Source organism: Pinus tabuliformis, chromosome 8 (genome assembly GCF_031772625.1).
Source record: "Pinus tabuliformis cultivar Carrire ecotype Pingquan chromosome 8, CPIR1, whole genome shotgun sequence".
NCBI lineage: Eukaryota > Viridiplantae > Streptophyta > Pinopsida > Pinales > Pinaceae > Pinus > Pinus tabuliformis.
Window position 1 is genome coordinate 1878178215 of NC_142294.1, and position 16649 is coordinate 1878194863.

General features: G+C 42.8%; 1 long non-coding RNA gene across 1 annotated transcript in view; it reads right to left on the reverse strand.

Moving 5' to 3' along the window:
* Positions 1–16649, reverse strand: part of LOC149243883 (uncharacterized) — a 115892-nt gene that overhangs the window by 20746 nt on the left and 78497 nt on the right. The gene's annotated exons all lie outside the window — the stretch shown is intronic.

The following is a 16649-nucleotide window of genomic DNA, read 5'->3' on the forward strand; positions in this document are numbered from 1 at the left end:
TGCTTCTAGTATGGTTTTTTTTTTTTGTAAAATTAAGCAGTTATATTAATGATTGAGAATAAAAATACAATGGTCTGCAGGGGTCAGAGCGACCTGCCTGTGTTGACTGGGTGGCCTTTCCAGGCAAATGCCTGCAGCATATACAGTGCTCTAAGTAGAGTTTTCATGGAGCCCGTGAGGTGATCCTGCAAGAGTGGTGGGCATCTTGCTGCGAGGTGGGCAGAATGCTGCGAGGTGGGCAGATTGCTACCTGAAGTTCCTGAGATTGTCGTGCTTGAAGTGGATGACCATTCATTTTATTGATGCGTCTTTTGGGTGTGCAGTGATGTGTCTCCAATCTTGATTGCGCAAGCCTATTGGTGCAGATATTCTCTTTTCAGTGGCACATCTGCAGATCTTCTCTTTTCAGTGGCGCTTCTGCCGTGGTTTAACATTCCTTCCGGTGTTTGAAGCCATAGTGTGCCTTGCTGCCGAGGCCTAAGTGTGCAGATCTGTCCGCTGGATATTTTTGCAGTTTTCTTTGAGCACTCCTTCTGCTAGATCGTGCCAGAGGCTGTGGAATTCTACCATCTAGGAATCTATCCCTGCATTTGCTAAGACATCAGCTATCTTGTTTGCCTTTCTGCGAATTGCTTGGAATGTAATCCCTTGCAAGTTGCAGAGATGATTTTGGAGATCCTGCAGTGTTGCCGACAGTCTCCAGCTGGGGGTAACTTTATGTACCTGCGCTCCCATCTGGAGTTTCTTTATCATCCTGATTATGATCTCTGAGTCTCCTTCCACTATCAGTGGTAGAAATCTGTAGCGGCCTGCCAGAATGAGACCCCGAATGAGAGCAATTAGTTCTGCAACGTTGTTGGTGTTCACTCCGATGTTGCCATGATAGACGAGATGAATTGTGCCTGTGTGATCCCTTACTATGCCCCCATATCTAGCTATTCCCGGGTTCTTTCTTGAAGCCCCGTCGAAATTGAGTTTGAACGTGTTTGAAGGGGGCAGAGTCCAATTGTCCTGCATTGTTCCGTTGGAGACGCAGTTTTTACCAGCAGGGTTGATCTGGGTTTGAAGATTTAGGATTTGAATGATTCTGTCATCATTTGGTGAAGTGTTGCCCTCTTTCTGCAAAGTGCCCATGGCATTGACCGTTTCTTTGATGAGCTATCTCACTTTTCCTATCAGCATGCTTACTGCCAGTGCAGAGTTTTTGAAGATTCGTGCGTTTCGTTCTTTCCAAAGGATCTAGGCTATTGCTCCCGGTATTAAGTTCCAGGCACTGTTGACCAAGGGATTGGAGGACATGGATGTTCTCCACTGGCTGAGTGAGAGTTGAATGGAGTCTCTGTTTCTGTCAGATTGTCTGAAGATCATAGCCATGTCATCCCACAGAGAGCAGGCCATTGGACAGGCATTGAGTATGTGATTGAGAGTTTCTGGGCCATCCTCACAGAGTATGCATCGTGAAGGGCCTCTGAAGCCTCGTTTTTGAAGATTGTCCCATGTGAGTGCTTTGTTGTGCATGACCAGCCAGGAGAAAAGTGTGATTTTTGGCCATGTTCCTCTGCTCCAAAGGGTTTGCCAACTGTGGTCTAGTTGTGGATCCAGAGAGGCTGCCAAGATCTGATATGCTTCTTTGAGGTTGAACGTTCCTTTGGGGTTTCTTCCCCATCTCAGGATGTCCTCTTTGTTGGAAATAAGGGTTCTTATTTTGTCCAGGTCTTGTAAAAGCTGGTCTACGTTCATCAGGCCTGCTTGAGCTTGCCATTGTTCTCTGGATAGCCACTTTTGCCAGGTGGTGGCCTCGCTTGCAGGTTGCCAGTAGTCTGCTACCGTAACCTTGCCGGACTCTTGCATAGCTCTTTTAAGAGTATTCCAGTGTGGGTGTTCCAAGGTTGGAAGCTGCTGCCAAGCATCTTCCCAAAAGAGGGCAGTTTTTCCTTGGTGCACTTCCCAGAAGCTATGCTGTTGCACGATATATCTGTTCTCCCAGGCTTTGTTCCAGATGGGGGATCCTTGCTTGGTGCCGGTCAGCCGAATGAGGTCTCTGTCCCTGACTTGAGTTGTGTATTTCGCTTTCCACCAGGTTCCCCACAGGGAGCTAGGATTTTCTACCCATCTCCACCAGATTTTTGCTGCTACGGCCTTGCTTAATATTTCTGGATCTCTTAGGCCCAAACCTCCCTTCCTTTTTGGTTTGCAGATGTCTGTCCATTTGATGAGGGCCCATTTGGATTGCTTTGAGGCTCCATTCTAGAGGAAGGATTGTTGAATGCTTCAGATGGATTTGTACACCGCCTTAGGTGCTGCTAGTGCTGAGAACATGTATGTTGGCATGGTTTGCAGGACTGATTTGACTAAGATCAGTCTGCTGGCCATGTTTAAGGCTCGGTATGTCCAGTTGCTTAGCCAAGCTTTCATTTTGTTGAGGAGGGCTTCCCGGTTGGCAGATTTGTAGGCATATTCCGAAAGTGGTATGCCCAGATATTTAGTTGGAAGGGAGGTCTTTTGGATCTGCAGAATTCTGCTGAGATTTCTTTGCACGGGAATGGATGTGTTGAAGAATTTTTTTTTTGATTTGGTAAGATTAATTTCCATACCTGAGGCCTCCGAGAAAGTCATTAACACTTGGCTGATGGTTCGATCTTCCTGCACTGTGGGGGCGCCCATGAGCATTGTATCGTCTACAAATTGCTGATGCGTTACTGTGGGTCCTTGGTGTGTCGGTTTGATGCCTTTGAGATGATTCTGCCTTCTTGCCTTGGTTAAAGATCTGCCCAGCCCTTCTGCCATTATGATGAAGAGAAAAGGAGACAAGGGATCTCCTTGCCGTATACCTCTGGATGGTGTGAAGGGTTGAAGGGGTCCTCCGTTCAGCAGGATGGAGAAGAAAGCGCCTGAGACCAGTTCCATTGTCCAATTTATCCATTGCTGACTGAATCCGAAAGCCTGGAGGATTGCTCTCATGTATTCCCAGCTGATTCTGTCAAAGGCCTTTGACAGGTCAAGCTGGATAAGCATGCCTGGAGTCTTGTTCATTTTGAGAGAGTGCATCACTCACTGGGTGAGGATAATGCTGTCCGTGATCTGCCTGCCTTCGACATAGCCGGTTTGCTCCTGAGAAATAATTGAAGGGAGGACGGGTTTGAGTCTGTTAGCCATCAATTTGGAAAGGATTTTATAGAGGACATTGCAAAGGGCGATGGGGCGAAACTTGTCCGGGGAGTCAACCTGGCTAGATTTGGGAATTAAGGTGAGGAAAGTGGCATTGATGGCTGGTAGCACTTTTTTGGTTCTGTGAAAGTTCCTTACCAGGATGAGGAGGTCTTCTTTAATGATGGACCAGCAGGCTTTAAAAAATTCAATTGTAAATCCGTCTGGTCCGGGAGCCTTGTTTGTGGCCATGGTGAAGATGGTCTCTTCAATCTCCTGCTCGGTAAAATCCTTTAGAATGAGGGAGTTTTGCTCCTAAGTAACAAGGGTGGGAATGGCATCAGTGATTGCATTGATGGCTTGGGTTCTGTTTAGGCTTGGTTCGCTGAGAAGAGAGGTGAAATAAGAGTTGAGTTCATCCCCAATGTGCTCCCTGGAGAACACCTTATCGTCATCAGCTTTTTTGAGAGAGAGTATTCGATTGCAGGCTCTGTGCTGGATAGTGGACTTATGGAAGAAACTGGTGTTGCGTTCTCCTTGCTTTAGCCATTGCACCCTCGATTTTTGTCTCCACAGCATCTCTTCCTTCTTAAGTCATTCTTCCCATTGTCTTTGTAGATTTGTTTCTTGAGCTTTCCTTTCCTCATCATGCCCTTCTGTGATCATTGTTTGCTGTAGTAGCGCCATTTTTTCCTCAAGTTCTTTTTTGGCTTGAAAGATGTCTCCAAAGGTGTCTTTGTTCCATCGTTTGAGGTTGGATTTGATGGTTTTGAGCTTTTGCTGGAAGATATACATGATGTTGTTGCTTCTTATGGTGGTTTGAGTCCACCAGCTTTTTATGTTTTCCATTAAAGTAGGGTGTTCTGTCCAAAAGGCCTCGAATCTGAAAGGTTTGTTGTGGGGCTTTTCTAGATTGGTGAAGTGGATCTGCACAGGCCAGTGATCCGAGCCTCCTATAGGCAGAAGGTTGGCCTCCATGTCGATGTTTTGCAGCAGAATGGATTCCGATAAGAGGAACCGATCGAGCCTTGATGCTATCTGCATGTTTCCTCCTTGCTTATTATTCCAGGTATGCAAACCATTGACTGTAGGGATGTCAGTAAGTCTGGATTCAACAATAAAGGTGTTAAATGCCTCCGAGTCCTTATCCAATTTTCGTAAGCCTCCCTTTTTCTCCGCTAGAGTGGTGATCATATTGTAATCTCCACCTGCAATCCAGTGAGTTGCCCCATGGTGTTGTCTAACTTCGTTTAGGTCCTTCAGCTTCTTCAGCTTTTCCTGTATTCTTTGAGGCCCATACACATTGGTGATACATATCGATTGGTTTGAATCAGGCATGTTGAGGATGACCGATAATGAATTCTTGGTGGAGAGAGCATTCTGCAAGAAGAATTTGTTTTTGTTCCAGAATGTTAATAACCCTCCTGATTGCCCAAGGGCATCTATGCTTATACATTGATGACCGTTGGAAACGAGTTTTTTGAGCGTTTCTGTGCCCTTGGGAGAGCATTTGGTTTCTTGCAGAAGGACAATGTCTGGGTGCTGCGAGAATATGCGATTTTTCAGGACTCTTCTTTTGCTGGTGCCGTTAAGCCCCCTGATGTTCCAGGTTGTGATTTTCATTGAGATTTCTTTGGAGCAGATAGGACCAAGGCCCTGATTTTTCCTTCATTGATGAGACGTCTGCCTAGCTCTTGTATTTGTTGTCTGGTGGATTTGCGTCCCCGTTTTCTGCCTGGTCCTTGTGGTTTGTATTGATCCAGATCTAGGTTGGCTTGAATACCTGTTTGGTTGCTATTTCCCCATTGCCTTTTGGCTGTATTTTGGTTAATGTATTCCAGTTGTAGGTATGCCATTTCTATCTTCTCCAAGTGTTTCTGGGGAATGGCATCCACGCCCAGTTTGGACCATTGCTCATTGACCTTTTGGAGATCAAGATCTCCCAAAATCTCCTCCAGAGGATTGCTTGAGGTTGTAGTGGAGGGCTGATCTGGTTGCGGTTTAGTGCATTGCGGGGTTTGCATTGAGGTGTGGGCGGTAGTAGTCTGGTTGGAAGCGAGATTTGGGTTTTGTTGCAGTGCCTGGGCTTGAGAAGAGACAGAGGTTGTGCTTGGAGCATTGATCGTCGTCATGGGTTGATTGGATAACGGCGGATCCTGAGCAGTGGGGGCCTGTGAGACTTTGGGGTGCTCCAGTGAATCAAGGTTGCTCAGAACTTCAAAGCTTTTTTGCTGTGTGGAGGCTTTATTGGTAGGGTTGGTATTGGTGGGGGGTTTTGTAGGCTTTTTTCCTTTCTTGCCTCTGCTCTTTCTTGCGACTGTGGTGAATCCAGGCGTTGGAGTAGCCTCTTGTTCCTGTTGGGCCTGAGGTTGTTTATTTGCAGTGCAGCTGTGACTTAGATGGCCATGCTGTCTACATGTGCGGCATCTGAAAGGGATATTTTCGTAGTCTATGGTTTGCTTCCATTGCACTTCTTTATGGATCAGTTCCATATGATCTGGGAGGGGCCCTGAGATGTCCATGTAAACACAGAGTCTAGCATAGGCTGTGTACTTACCTTGTATAGTGAGATCTGAGGCTTTGATGAAGACTCCCAACTGGTTTCCGATGGCCTCCAAGATGCGTTTGTTCCAGTAATCCACAGGTAGAGAGTGCAGGCGGATCCATACTAGAACTTTCTTGAAATCCTCCTGCTCTGGTGCAAAGTTTGGCCTCCAGTAAGTTATGTATAATCCTGCAGAGTTGTAGAAATACGGGCCACCTTCGAATATGCGGTCTCTGTCATCCTTGTGAGCGAAAATTACTGTGAAAAAGCCTCTCAATCCCAACTGGGTTTCCATTTTTGGTTGATCCACCAGCATAGGGCCTTTTCGTGAAGTCTAACCCCCATGAATCTACAGATCAAGGCCTGCTTGCTCATATGGTCCCTGTACTCCTCGATCCAAGGGTCATCAATGATTAGTTTGGGTATTTTTTTTGATATGGGCTTGCATGTGGACTGAGTTTTCTCGCGGCGTTGTCTTGGAGTTTGCCCTTCGGACGCAGATCCTTTGGGCGCTGAATCGTTGCTTTGTTCCGCTGATCTGGAGCTGAATGGAGTATTGAAGGCGTCCGAGGGTATGCTGCCGAATATGAAGGGCGTGGAGTTTGGGGGGGTCGAACCCCCCCTGTGTTATGCATGTGTCGAATCAGTTCAGAATGGCCCTGAGGGATCTATCTGTCACGTTCCTGAATGGTTGGCAGGCTTGTAGAGCTGTGATTAGGAGCTGCAGAGATTTGGCCCTAATCGCCTCTTCTCAGAAGCCCCAGCCAAGTTCAACTCTTTCTTAATTCAGATTCTTGTGTGATGCTTCTAGTATGTTGATCAATGGGGAGAAGTCTAATATGTTTTTGTTCAACACCAGTGGAATGTTATAGAGAAACCTAGCTAGAATCTTGGGCTTCCAGGTGGGTTCCTTGTCGGTGAAATACTTGGGCGTTTCAATTGTTATCAACTCTCTTCAGACCTTGTGCTGGCAAGAGATTAAGAGTAAAATTCCAAACGTTTGGACAATTGGGCCTTTCATTTTTTGAACATTGCAGGCTGTGTTATTTTGTTGAAGGAAGTTTTACAAACTATTCCTGTCTATCAGTGGTCTTTCTTACCGACCCCTAAAGAGGTATATAAGGATATAGTTTCAAGGTTTCATAAGTTTCTATGGAAAGGTGCCAAATAGGCTAAGAAGTGGGTGACTTGCGAGAAGGTCTATCTGCCTAAATAGGGAGGCTAACTAGGTTTAAGGGAGCCTGAGTTGCTACACAAAAATTATGGTGGAGATGGATCTGTTGACGGTGTTGGAAATCTGTCAACCAAGGGGATCTCCTCGATATGAAGTCCCAATCAGACCTCACACTGTTTGGTGTAGGAGCCCCATCTGGTATAAAGGCTCAGTTGCCAAATCCTTAAAGGTTTTCCTTGGCTCTAGCTGCCAACACATGAGAGTGATGCAATGGTGTATGCGAAAAGCAAGGGAGGTGTGCCTAGTGAGTGTGCAGTTGCAACTGTGTCAAGGTTCTTCTACCGCAAAGGGGGGAGAAACGTGTAAGTGAGAGGTAATAGTACCACCCAAGAAGAGGCACACATGAACCAAAAGGCTCCATCTAACATCCAACGGAATAGTCCACAACGAATGCGACGGTCGGTACAACCAACAAACAAAGAAATATTTGTGTAGTATCCAATGGAATAGTCCATAAGGATGGGACAACAATAACAACCATTACAACACATTCTCAATAAGATAAGCAATAAATTAATCAAAATAGTTCAACTATCTTAGTACACGTGAAAACAAACATGAAATACAAACGTCCACAAAAGAGTCTTACAAACATTCTTAGTCCATCCATGAAGAAGGTGTTGGCCTTAAAAGGCTTCTGTTATTAAACAAAAGTTCCAAGACACATGTTTACAATGTACATCACTAGCCCCAATAGTGGGACATTGGAGCTACTCCTTGCTCCTCAAAGAACTAGCTGATCTCTCTAATGCTTTGCAGGAGGAGCCAAGGTGACAAGTTCTTTGCTCATACAATGAGGGGGTATATATAACCAAGGGGTGATGCTTCCCCTTCGTGACTCTTTGGCTACCCTCATCACTATTCAACTTCCAATGACTTTTCAACTTACATGACTCTCCATATTCATGTGTGTCCTTTGGATTTCCACTTTATCATACATTTGAATATAATATACATGGTCCACAATAGTGATGTGGCATATGATCACTCATGACATGACATGACATGACACTGCTGACATGGACTGCTCAGGTGTTGTGGCATTGTCAAGCCATTGTCGCTGCTGTGAATGATGTCTTCTTGGGAATACGTTTGTCTTCCACTTCCCCATGGCTTGGTGACAAGAATCTTTAATGATCTCAAGCCTTGAGTGGTGGTCACAAGTTGGTGTCCCTTTGTCTTTCCTTGGAAGATCAACTTGCTTGCTCGGCTACAAGAGTGTCTTTTGCATGTCTTCCTCCTTCATCTCCTTCTTCGTCATCCCGCCATGACAAAGTACCTGTATCTGCAATTGACTCATGATGAGACAACGTTAACCCGAAAACTTCCTAGCATAAGATGGTGCATTCAACTTCAAAGACTGAGCCGAAATTGAGTTGCAGGTTGGAAAGAGAGGCAATGCTCTATCCCAATAACCAGCGCTGAGGCTTGAAGCCTGTAACTGTGCAATGTGCAGTGCAGGCTAGGCTCAGAGGTTGCCTTCTGTGCAATTTTGGAGATGAATGAGTCCCGCTGAAGGAGGGGTCACTGTGGAAGCTTTCTACGCAATTTTGGGAGACAGTGGGTTAGGATGAGGGGAGGACCAATGAAGGCAGCTTATGCTGTTAATTTTTGCAACTATGGTCAAATTCCACCTTGGACAGTTCAAATGACCAAGATGTTTGCATTAAATTCCTCTTTTCGAGAGGACCAAAATCGACCTAAAGATCACCTTATTTGGACAGGCGAAAGTTGGTTTTTGAATTTATTTATTTAATCATGTATATTGGATTGGGTTGGATCTAAGTAGATGTACAATTGACAAGTCGGCCTCAAACCCAAGTGGACCCTCATGAATGCCTATAAATAGAAGAGACCTCAAGCTCATTTGGACATATTGATCAAGCCATCTTCAAGCCATCTTCCCTTCTCTTATTGTCTTGGTCCACACAAGTCTGACAGAGGAAAGCTTGTGCAAAGGGTTCAAATCTATAGGGTCGAAGCTCACACATGTTTAGGATTTTTGATTTATGGAAGTTGGCACAACACTGGGCATTTTAGTCCTTGGATGCTGGCACATAGTGGTCAAGGCAGTGTCCAGAAAGCCCTAGACGCTGACAAAAATCCTGATCAGACTTTTATTAGAAGATTCTGCTAGACCATTCCCTTGAGGGTAATAGGAGGTGGAATGAACAAGTTTAATGCCCATTGAATCACACATTTCCACCAACTCTTTTGCCCTAAAGGCTGCTGCATTATCTGTTATTAGCTTATGTGGGCAACCAAATTTGCTGAAAATATTTTCTGTTAAAAACTTCATGACCACATTATGATCAGCCTTCTTTGTAGGGATTGCTTCAATTCATTTTGTAAAATAATCAGTGGCAACTAATATCCACCTGTGCTGGCCACTGGAGTGTGGGTTGATTTCACCAATGAAATCCAAGCCCCACTGCTGAAAAGGTCTTTTTGCAATGATTGGTTTTAGGGGCAGGGATTTTAACTGTTGCTTTCCTTCAAATCTTTGGCACCTATCACAAGATTTAAAAAAAGCAAACACATCAGGAAATAAAGTGGGCCAATAATACCCAGCTCTGAGAATTTTATGGGCCGTAGTTTTCCAATAATGATGCCCTCCACACTCGCTGGAATGAAACTGCTGTATGACTTCTCTTGACTGCTTTTTGTCCTGACACCTTAGGAATATCCCGGATGGATCCCTCCAATAGAGCAAGGTATTACTGATCCAATATTTTGCTGCCCTGAGTTTTAACGTTCTAGCTTGACTTGTGCTTAAGCCCGAAGGGATTTCTAGCTTCAACAAAAAACTAATTATTGCAGCATACCAATTACATGAAGCTAGATTCTCGGCCATCGATTGTTTTTTCTTTGTTTCAGCTGTTTCATCTTCTTCTGTTTGACCATTTTCTGCCATAGTGAACAAGAAATCAATGTCCAAAGACCTGCAATTTTCTTCAGCCAATAACTTGGCAAGCCCCTGACCTCTTACCAGCTTGGTGGGCTTCAGCTATATGTTAAATTCTATCATTTTTGCAATCCATTTTGCTCTTCTTCCATCAGCACCAGGTTGCATTAGGACATCTTTTATTGCAACAGAAGGCATGTATGCAATTATCTTGGAATGCAAGATATAAACTCTGAAAGCTTTCAAAGATTTGATAAGAGCATATGCCTACTTTTCCATAATATCATACCTTAGTTCAACATCCCTCAAATTCTTGCTTAAAAATGCCACTGGATGCTCTGGACCTTCTTCATCTCGCTGCAACAGAACAGCTGCAATGGTATCCTTAGAGGCAAATGAAAACAGGTGAAACTCCTTGCTATAGTCAGGACTTATTAATGTGGGAGCTTCCATAATAGCCTTCTTAATGGACTCAAAAGATTTTCTTGCTGCATCAGTCCATTTCACCTCTGCTCCTTTTTTCAACATGGAGGTAACATGCTTTACCAGCTCAACAAAATTAAGAATGAACCTCCTTACAAAGTTAATTTTGTCCAGAAAAGATTGAATATATTTCTTTGATCTCGGTACAGTCAAAGCTTGAATTGCCTTGACTCTTTCTGGGTCAATTTGAACACCTGCAGCAGACACAATATGTCCTAACAGCTTGCCTTCATGCAAGGCAAATTGTGATTTCTTCGGATTGACTGAAATCCCAAACTCCCTGCACTTCAAGAATAACTTTTGTAAATGCTGCAAATGATCATGATGGCTGCTGGAATAAACAGTTATATCATCAGGGTAGATGAGGACAAATTTGTCCTTCTCTCCCACAAAGGCTATATCCATAGCCCTCTGAAAAGTGGTTCCAACATTCATCAATTGAAATGGCATTTTGGCATACATAAAAGTACCCCAAGGAGTGGTAAATGCAGTCTTTTCTTTATCATCTGGGTGCACAACAATCTGATTAAAGCCTGAAAATCCATCTGTGAAAGACATTACTTTGGCTCCTGAGACCTTTTGCAGCGAATGCTCCTTTTTTGGCAAAGGATAATTGTCTTTTTTTGAGCATTTGTTCAAATTTCTAAAATCAACGCACAGTCTGATTTCTCCATTCTTCTTCCTTACCACCACTAAGTTGGCCACCCATTTTGAATATCTGAGGGGAACTATGATCTTGGCCGCCAGCAACTTTTTGATTTCTTTTTCAACCAGAGGAAGGAGCATAGGATTTATTGGTCTCAGCTTCTGTTTGAAAGGAATAATGTCTTTCTCAAGCGGAATTTTATGCTGAATTATATTCTTGTCATATGTTTTCAGATCACTGTACTCCCAAGCAAACACATCAGCAAATTGCCTCATTAATTTGCAGTATTCAACACTCTGGTTAGCAGATAGATGAGTAGACAGATTTATAAATTTGGGCTGACCTGGACTTCCTATATCATGCTTACAAACTGCAGAGTGATCTTCTTTTTGGGCAGCTTTGTAAGGCACATCATTGTGGTTAAACAATATTTCAAGAGGAATTAGACCCTTAGGAATATGGTTACTAGGAAGCTGGACTATGCTATTCTTTCCAATCTTATTTCTAAGCTGGGACTTGGGATTTTCTAACAGGGCATCATTATTTTGGTCAATTTGCATTTCAGAGAACTCATCAATGACTTGAAGGAACCTATTTATCTCATCATCATCATCAAAAACCTTCCAATGGTGTACATTATCAGGGAAGGAGGGTTTATACTTCATTTTTACTTCATAAACTAGTTTGGGAGGCAATGGGGGAATGATCAGACTAGCTAAAACAACAAGGGAATCGACAAGCTGATTTTGGGCTCTAGGAATGTATGAAATGCAGAAATAATCAAAGAAATCTTTGACTCTCCATACCTCATCTCTGTATGCTCTTAGCCTCGGATGCTTTGCTTGGAATGTTTTATTTACTTGCAGAATTATTAGATCAGCATCTCCAAATACTTTCAGGTTTTTTATTCCTCTGTCTTTGGCTGCATGAAGGCCCAACAGCAGTGCTTCATATTCTGCTATGTTGTTTGTCACCTGAAAAATCAGCTTTAAAGACAATTGAACTCTTTCTTGTCGTGGATATACTAGCACCACCCTTGCTCCTATAGTCTCCTTGGTGCATGCTCCATCAAAGAACATCTCCCAAATCTGACTTCCTATATCATTCTCGGCCTAAGTTGTTGGTTTCCTGATCTGCAATGAGGCCTTATGAGATTCTTCTATTTGGAGAATGCATGCTCCAAAATCAGTGTCCACTGCGTATATGGGATGATTTGTAGGATTATTCTCATCACTAATGATATATGCCAGTTGTGCTTCTCTATATAACCTCTTGCTTTCTCCTCCAAACACTGGGACAGTTGCATAAGATAGATCATTCTATAATGTCCCACCTAGTCTCTTAATCCACCCTCTAGACAACAACATACCAAACTTAGGAGGGACATCAGCCACCACTATATCCATCATCATACTCTTCATGGGCAGTTGGGTTAAGGTAATGGCCAGATCCTTAATTAATCCAAGACACTTTACCTTCCTTGAATCAAAAGAAAACAAATCATGATAAGGTCTAGTGATATCAAGGCCTAACTCTTCCATGACAATTTTAGGCATTAGATTGTGGCTGGCCCTTGTGTCTAGCAGGGAATTGTGGAGGATTTTATCATGGATAGTTAATGAAACATAGAAAGATGGAGAATTATTATCAGCAGGTTCAATCATGGGGGTAAGCACAATAGCAGGCTTGTCATCTTGCAAATTGACAGAGTCAATGGAGGTTTGTTTAGATTCTAGTTCAAGGGCTTCAAGGATGGGCTTTCTAAATAATTCACTCTTCACCAAATCAGCCAGAGGCACAAATATTTTCAATTTCTGAACTTCTGACTCAAGACTGAAAGAAGAGAATAATTTATCAGCGATTTTTACCTCTTGAACTGGAGCTTTGAGGGTGACAAGATCAGCTGCTGGTCTTCTTTGCTTGGTATTCTGTGGCGCTGTTTGGACAACAGCTCCTTGTGCAACATTTTCTTTGGCATTCTTTGCATTGGATCTTAGATTATATCTCTGCTGCTGCTCACCAGATTGCAGAACAGCACCGCTGTCCCACATCTGACTGTTTTGTTCTTGCAGCAATGACTCTTCATATTCGGCCAATGTCAAAAACGCAGCGCTGCCTTTATCTTCCATGCAGTGAATTTCATCCTCATTTTCTTCAAATTGTTCCCCCTCCATGACTACATTTTGAAAGGGAGCCTTAACTTTATGATCTTCTTTTGTTTCTTCACCCCTTTGCATAATTTGTAACTGCTCATTTGCTTTTCTGAATGGGTTTGGATTTCTTGGAGCAAATGTGTTTTGCTGCCTTGTTTTCCCTGAAGTCTGCTCAACTTTTAGCTTAGAAATTTCAGCAGCCAATGACTCTATCATCTTAGTCATTTTGTCTAATTTAGGCTCTGAAGTTAAGGCAGGGGAAGAAGAAGCCTCACCTCTCAGCCTTCTTCTATCAACTTGACTCTTTAATTTCTCAGCTGCCATAATATTGGATTCCACTTCCAGGGCTGCATCTTGCATATCACTCAGAGTAACACATCATCTTTCTCTCAATAATAAGCAGAAATCAGAGTCAAAAGCATTGGCATATGTGAGTTTGGCAGCGGTGGGGGTAGGCTTTACCTCAGCTAGTATTTTACTATACATTTTATTAAATCTTTTATTGAAGTCAGGTAAAGACTCACCCTTTTCTCTTTTCAAGTTTCCAAACTCAGTATGATAATACAAGAAGTCCTTCTTATCTCCCCATTGCTTCAAAAATGCATCATATAATGCTTCAATATCTGTTATAGATCTCTGGGGTAATTCTCTAAACCACTTCCTAGCCTCTCCATCAAGGCTCTGGACAAAAACTCTCATCCATACATCATTCTCACTTATATCTAAATTATCAGCATAACTATAAAAAGCTTCAAGATGTTCTTCTGCTGTTACTCCCTCTGTTCCAATAAATTTAGGCATATATTTTTGATATTCTCCCACAGGCATAGGATTTAGAGGCACAGGCAATACCAAAGGTCCATATCTAGCAGCAACAATTCTCTCAATCCTAGTAGGTGCTTGCTGTCCTGCCATGTTTGGAATATGTGGAAGAATACTAACAAATGGAGCAATAGGAAATAATGTAATGGATGGCAGAGATATTGGGATGTTTTGGACAGTATGGGAAGCTTTCTTTGGACTGATATTCGAAGGGGAACTAAATGGACAAGGAGCTCTATGAATCTCTGAAGGTATTTCTTCACTAACAGAGATATGTAGGATTTTTTGGGCTTACCTGATCCTGATGCTCCTTTCCGCAATGTTTTCTTCTGCTTAACAATCTTCTCAGGGTCAGGCACTGGAACAGCTGGTGATTTCTGGGATTTCTTCGAGTATGCCTCACAAACTGAGCCAGGACTGTGATGTGGAGTCGCCAAAGGTTGGCCTTCCTCTAGTGGAGTCGCCAGATAGATGATTACAACCAGAAATGTGCCCAGACTCTGTCTATCATCAAAATCTGGAACTGTGTCGTCTCCCAGGGAAGTTGAGCTTCAATCTCCTCTCCCCGGAAATGGCGCCAATTAATGTTATCACCCCAAGAAACTCACCTAGGTTGTATATCAGTGATGCTCAGGAACATTACAAACTCAACAATTATGTTGGATAAAATGATGGATGAATGGAAGATATGCTGCACATTCAAGCCAGATAACCACTCCTACTATGATTAACCCCAGACATGGGTGAACACCCCCAAACTACAAGGCTTTTAACCACCAACTACTCACAGCTTAAGGTAAAGGTGATGATGGAGAAGACTGATTACACCAGCAGATGCACAGGACCCTGTGATGGCCAGCTGCAACCAGTTAGGAGGTCTGTAAAACTATTATTTAATACACAGACAGGATGACAACTCTCTGGTATTAAAACAACAACAATCTGCAAGCAATTTCAATGAACCACTAAATTCTAACACAGAGGTGGGATGACAGCCCCTCTAATGCTAAACATTCACAGCACATCAAATAAATGCAAAGCAGGCACAGCCTGGAACATAGAAGAAGTGAAAAGTGAGCAAGTGACAACAAAAGAAGCTTGTATTAGTTGGAAATGAAGACCAGAAGCTGCAGGTCTCATAGTATTTACAGTCTCCAGAAGTTGAAGGCTACAACAGACTAGCACTCATCAAACACTCATCAATCTATTACATTTTTCTTCTGGGTATATATGGAGTTTGTCTACAAAATTGCTCTACTATGCTATGCGTGGAGGGGTCATAACTGACCACCAACCATATTTACAATCTAATACGGGGCTCTGATACAAATTTGACTATGTTTGCAAATGGTTTTGACCTTGAATATCACATCCGCTCCATTGGAAGACAGAGCATGTGCACACTTGTAAAACCTCCGTTTTTTATGAAATTGCGATTGTGGAATTAAAGGTGATGAAGTGGGATGTGGGACCTCCATGTGGAGAAGAAGGACAGTTCACAACTTGTGAACGTGAATTAGCATAAGAAAGGAAGCCAAAGGTCGAGAGAACGGTAGAAAGAAAGCTGAAGGTTGACTGAGCGTAGAGGAAGCCGAAGGGCCAGCGGAAGACGAAGGTAAAAACATTCTATTGATTGGGTTAATATTTTAAAAGGTTCAAACCTGTGATAACTTTATTGATGGAAGAAGTACAGAACAAAATTTTGAAGAACAGTTCTATGAAAGGAAATAAAGTTTCATCTGTCATCATTTGAAGGGAGCAGTAGACAACACCAGCATTGAAGTGATTGTGAGTTTATTTCTTGGAAGTAAGATATTGCGACAATAAGAAGCACTCACTCCCGAAACAGTTACCACAACACAAGTCTTGGAGACATTATTGGAGATCATGATGGCTATTTGGAAATCATCATAAGGTAACTTTGCAGACTCTCTGTGGGAAATATGAAGAATTGTGAAGACTCCTTCATATGAAGACAGATTTTCATTGATTGACAGAACACAGTGAAGAAGATTTTGAGAGTAGTGTAATACAATCAAAACATTTCTTGACAAAGCAAAACTATAGGGTCGGAGCCCTTGGGGTTGGTGCCTCAGAATTGGAAGGATTGGTGTCCTTGGAGTTGGTGCTCCTAAACACAAGGTTGGTGCCTTGAGAAGATAGGGTTGGAGCCCTAGAGGTTGGAGCCTCACAAATGACCAAGCTTGGCAACAGATTGGAGCCTTATATATATTGTACCTTATATATTGTAAATATTATATTAATAAAATCATTTATTCATATTGGTCATTTTGTGTTCTAAATATGAATAATTTAACTGGTAAAAATAACAATTGAAAAGAAATACTGATTCACCCCCCTCTCAGTATTTCCAACAATATCGACATGCACACCAGCAGTAGCACGAATGTACCAACACTATCATGTCAAGTCTTGTCATGAGTCATGTCATCCACATCTCTACTATGGGCCATACTATCAATCAATGTAATGTAACGTGGAAGTCTAAGAGACCCACTTGTTGTATGAAGAGTCATGTAAAGTTGAAAAGTCATGGAAGTCAAACAGTCATGAGGGTAGTCGAACAACCACAAGGGTCAGTTTCACCCTTGGATATAAATACCCCCTCATTTCTACATGTAAAGGAATTTTCACCTCAGCTCCTCCCACATAGCCTTGAGAGTCTGTAATCTTTTCTTTGAAGAGTAAGTAGA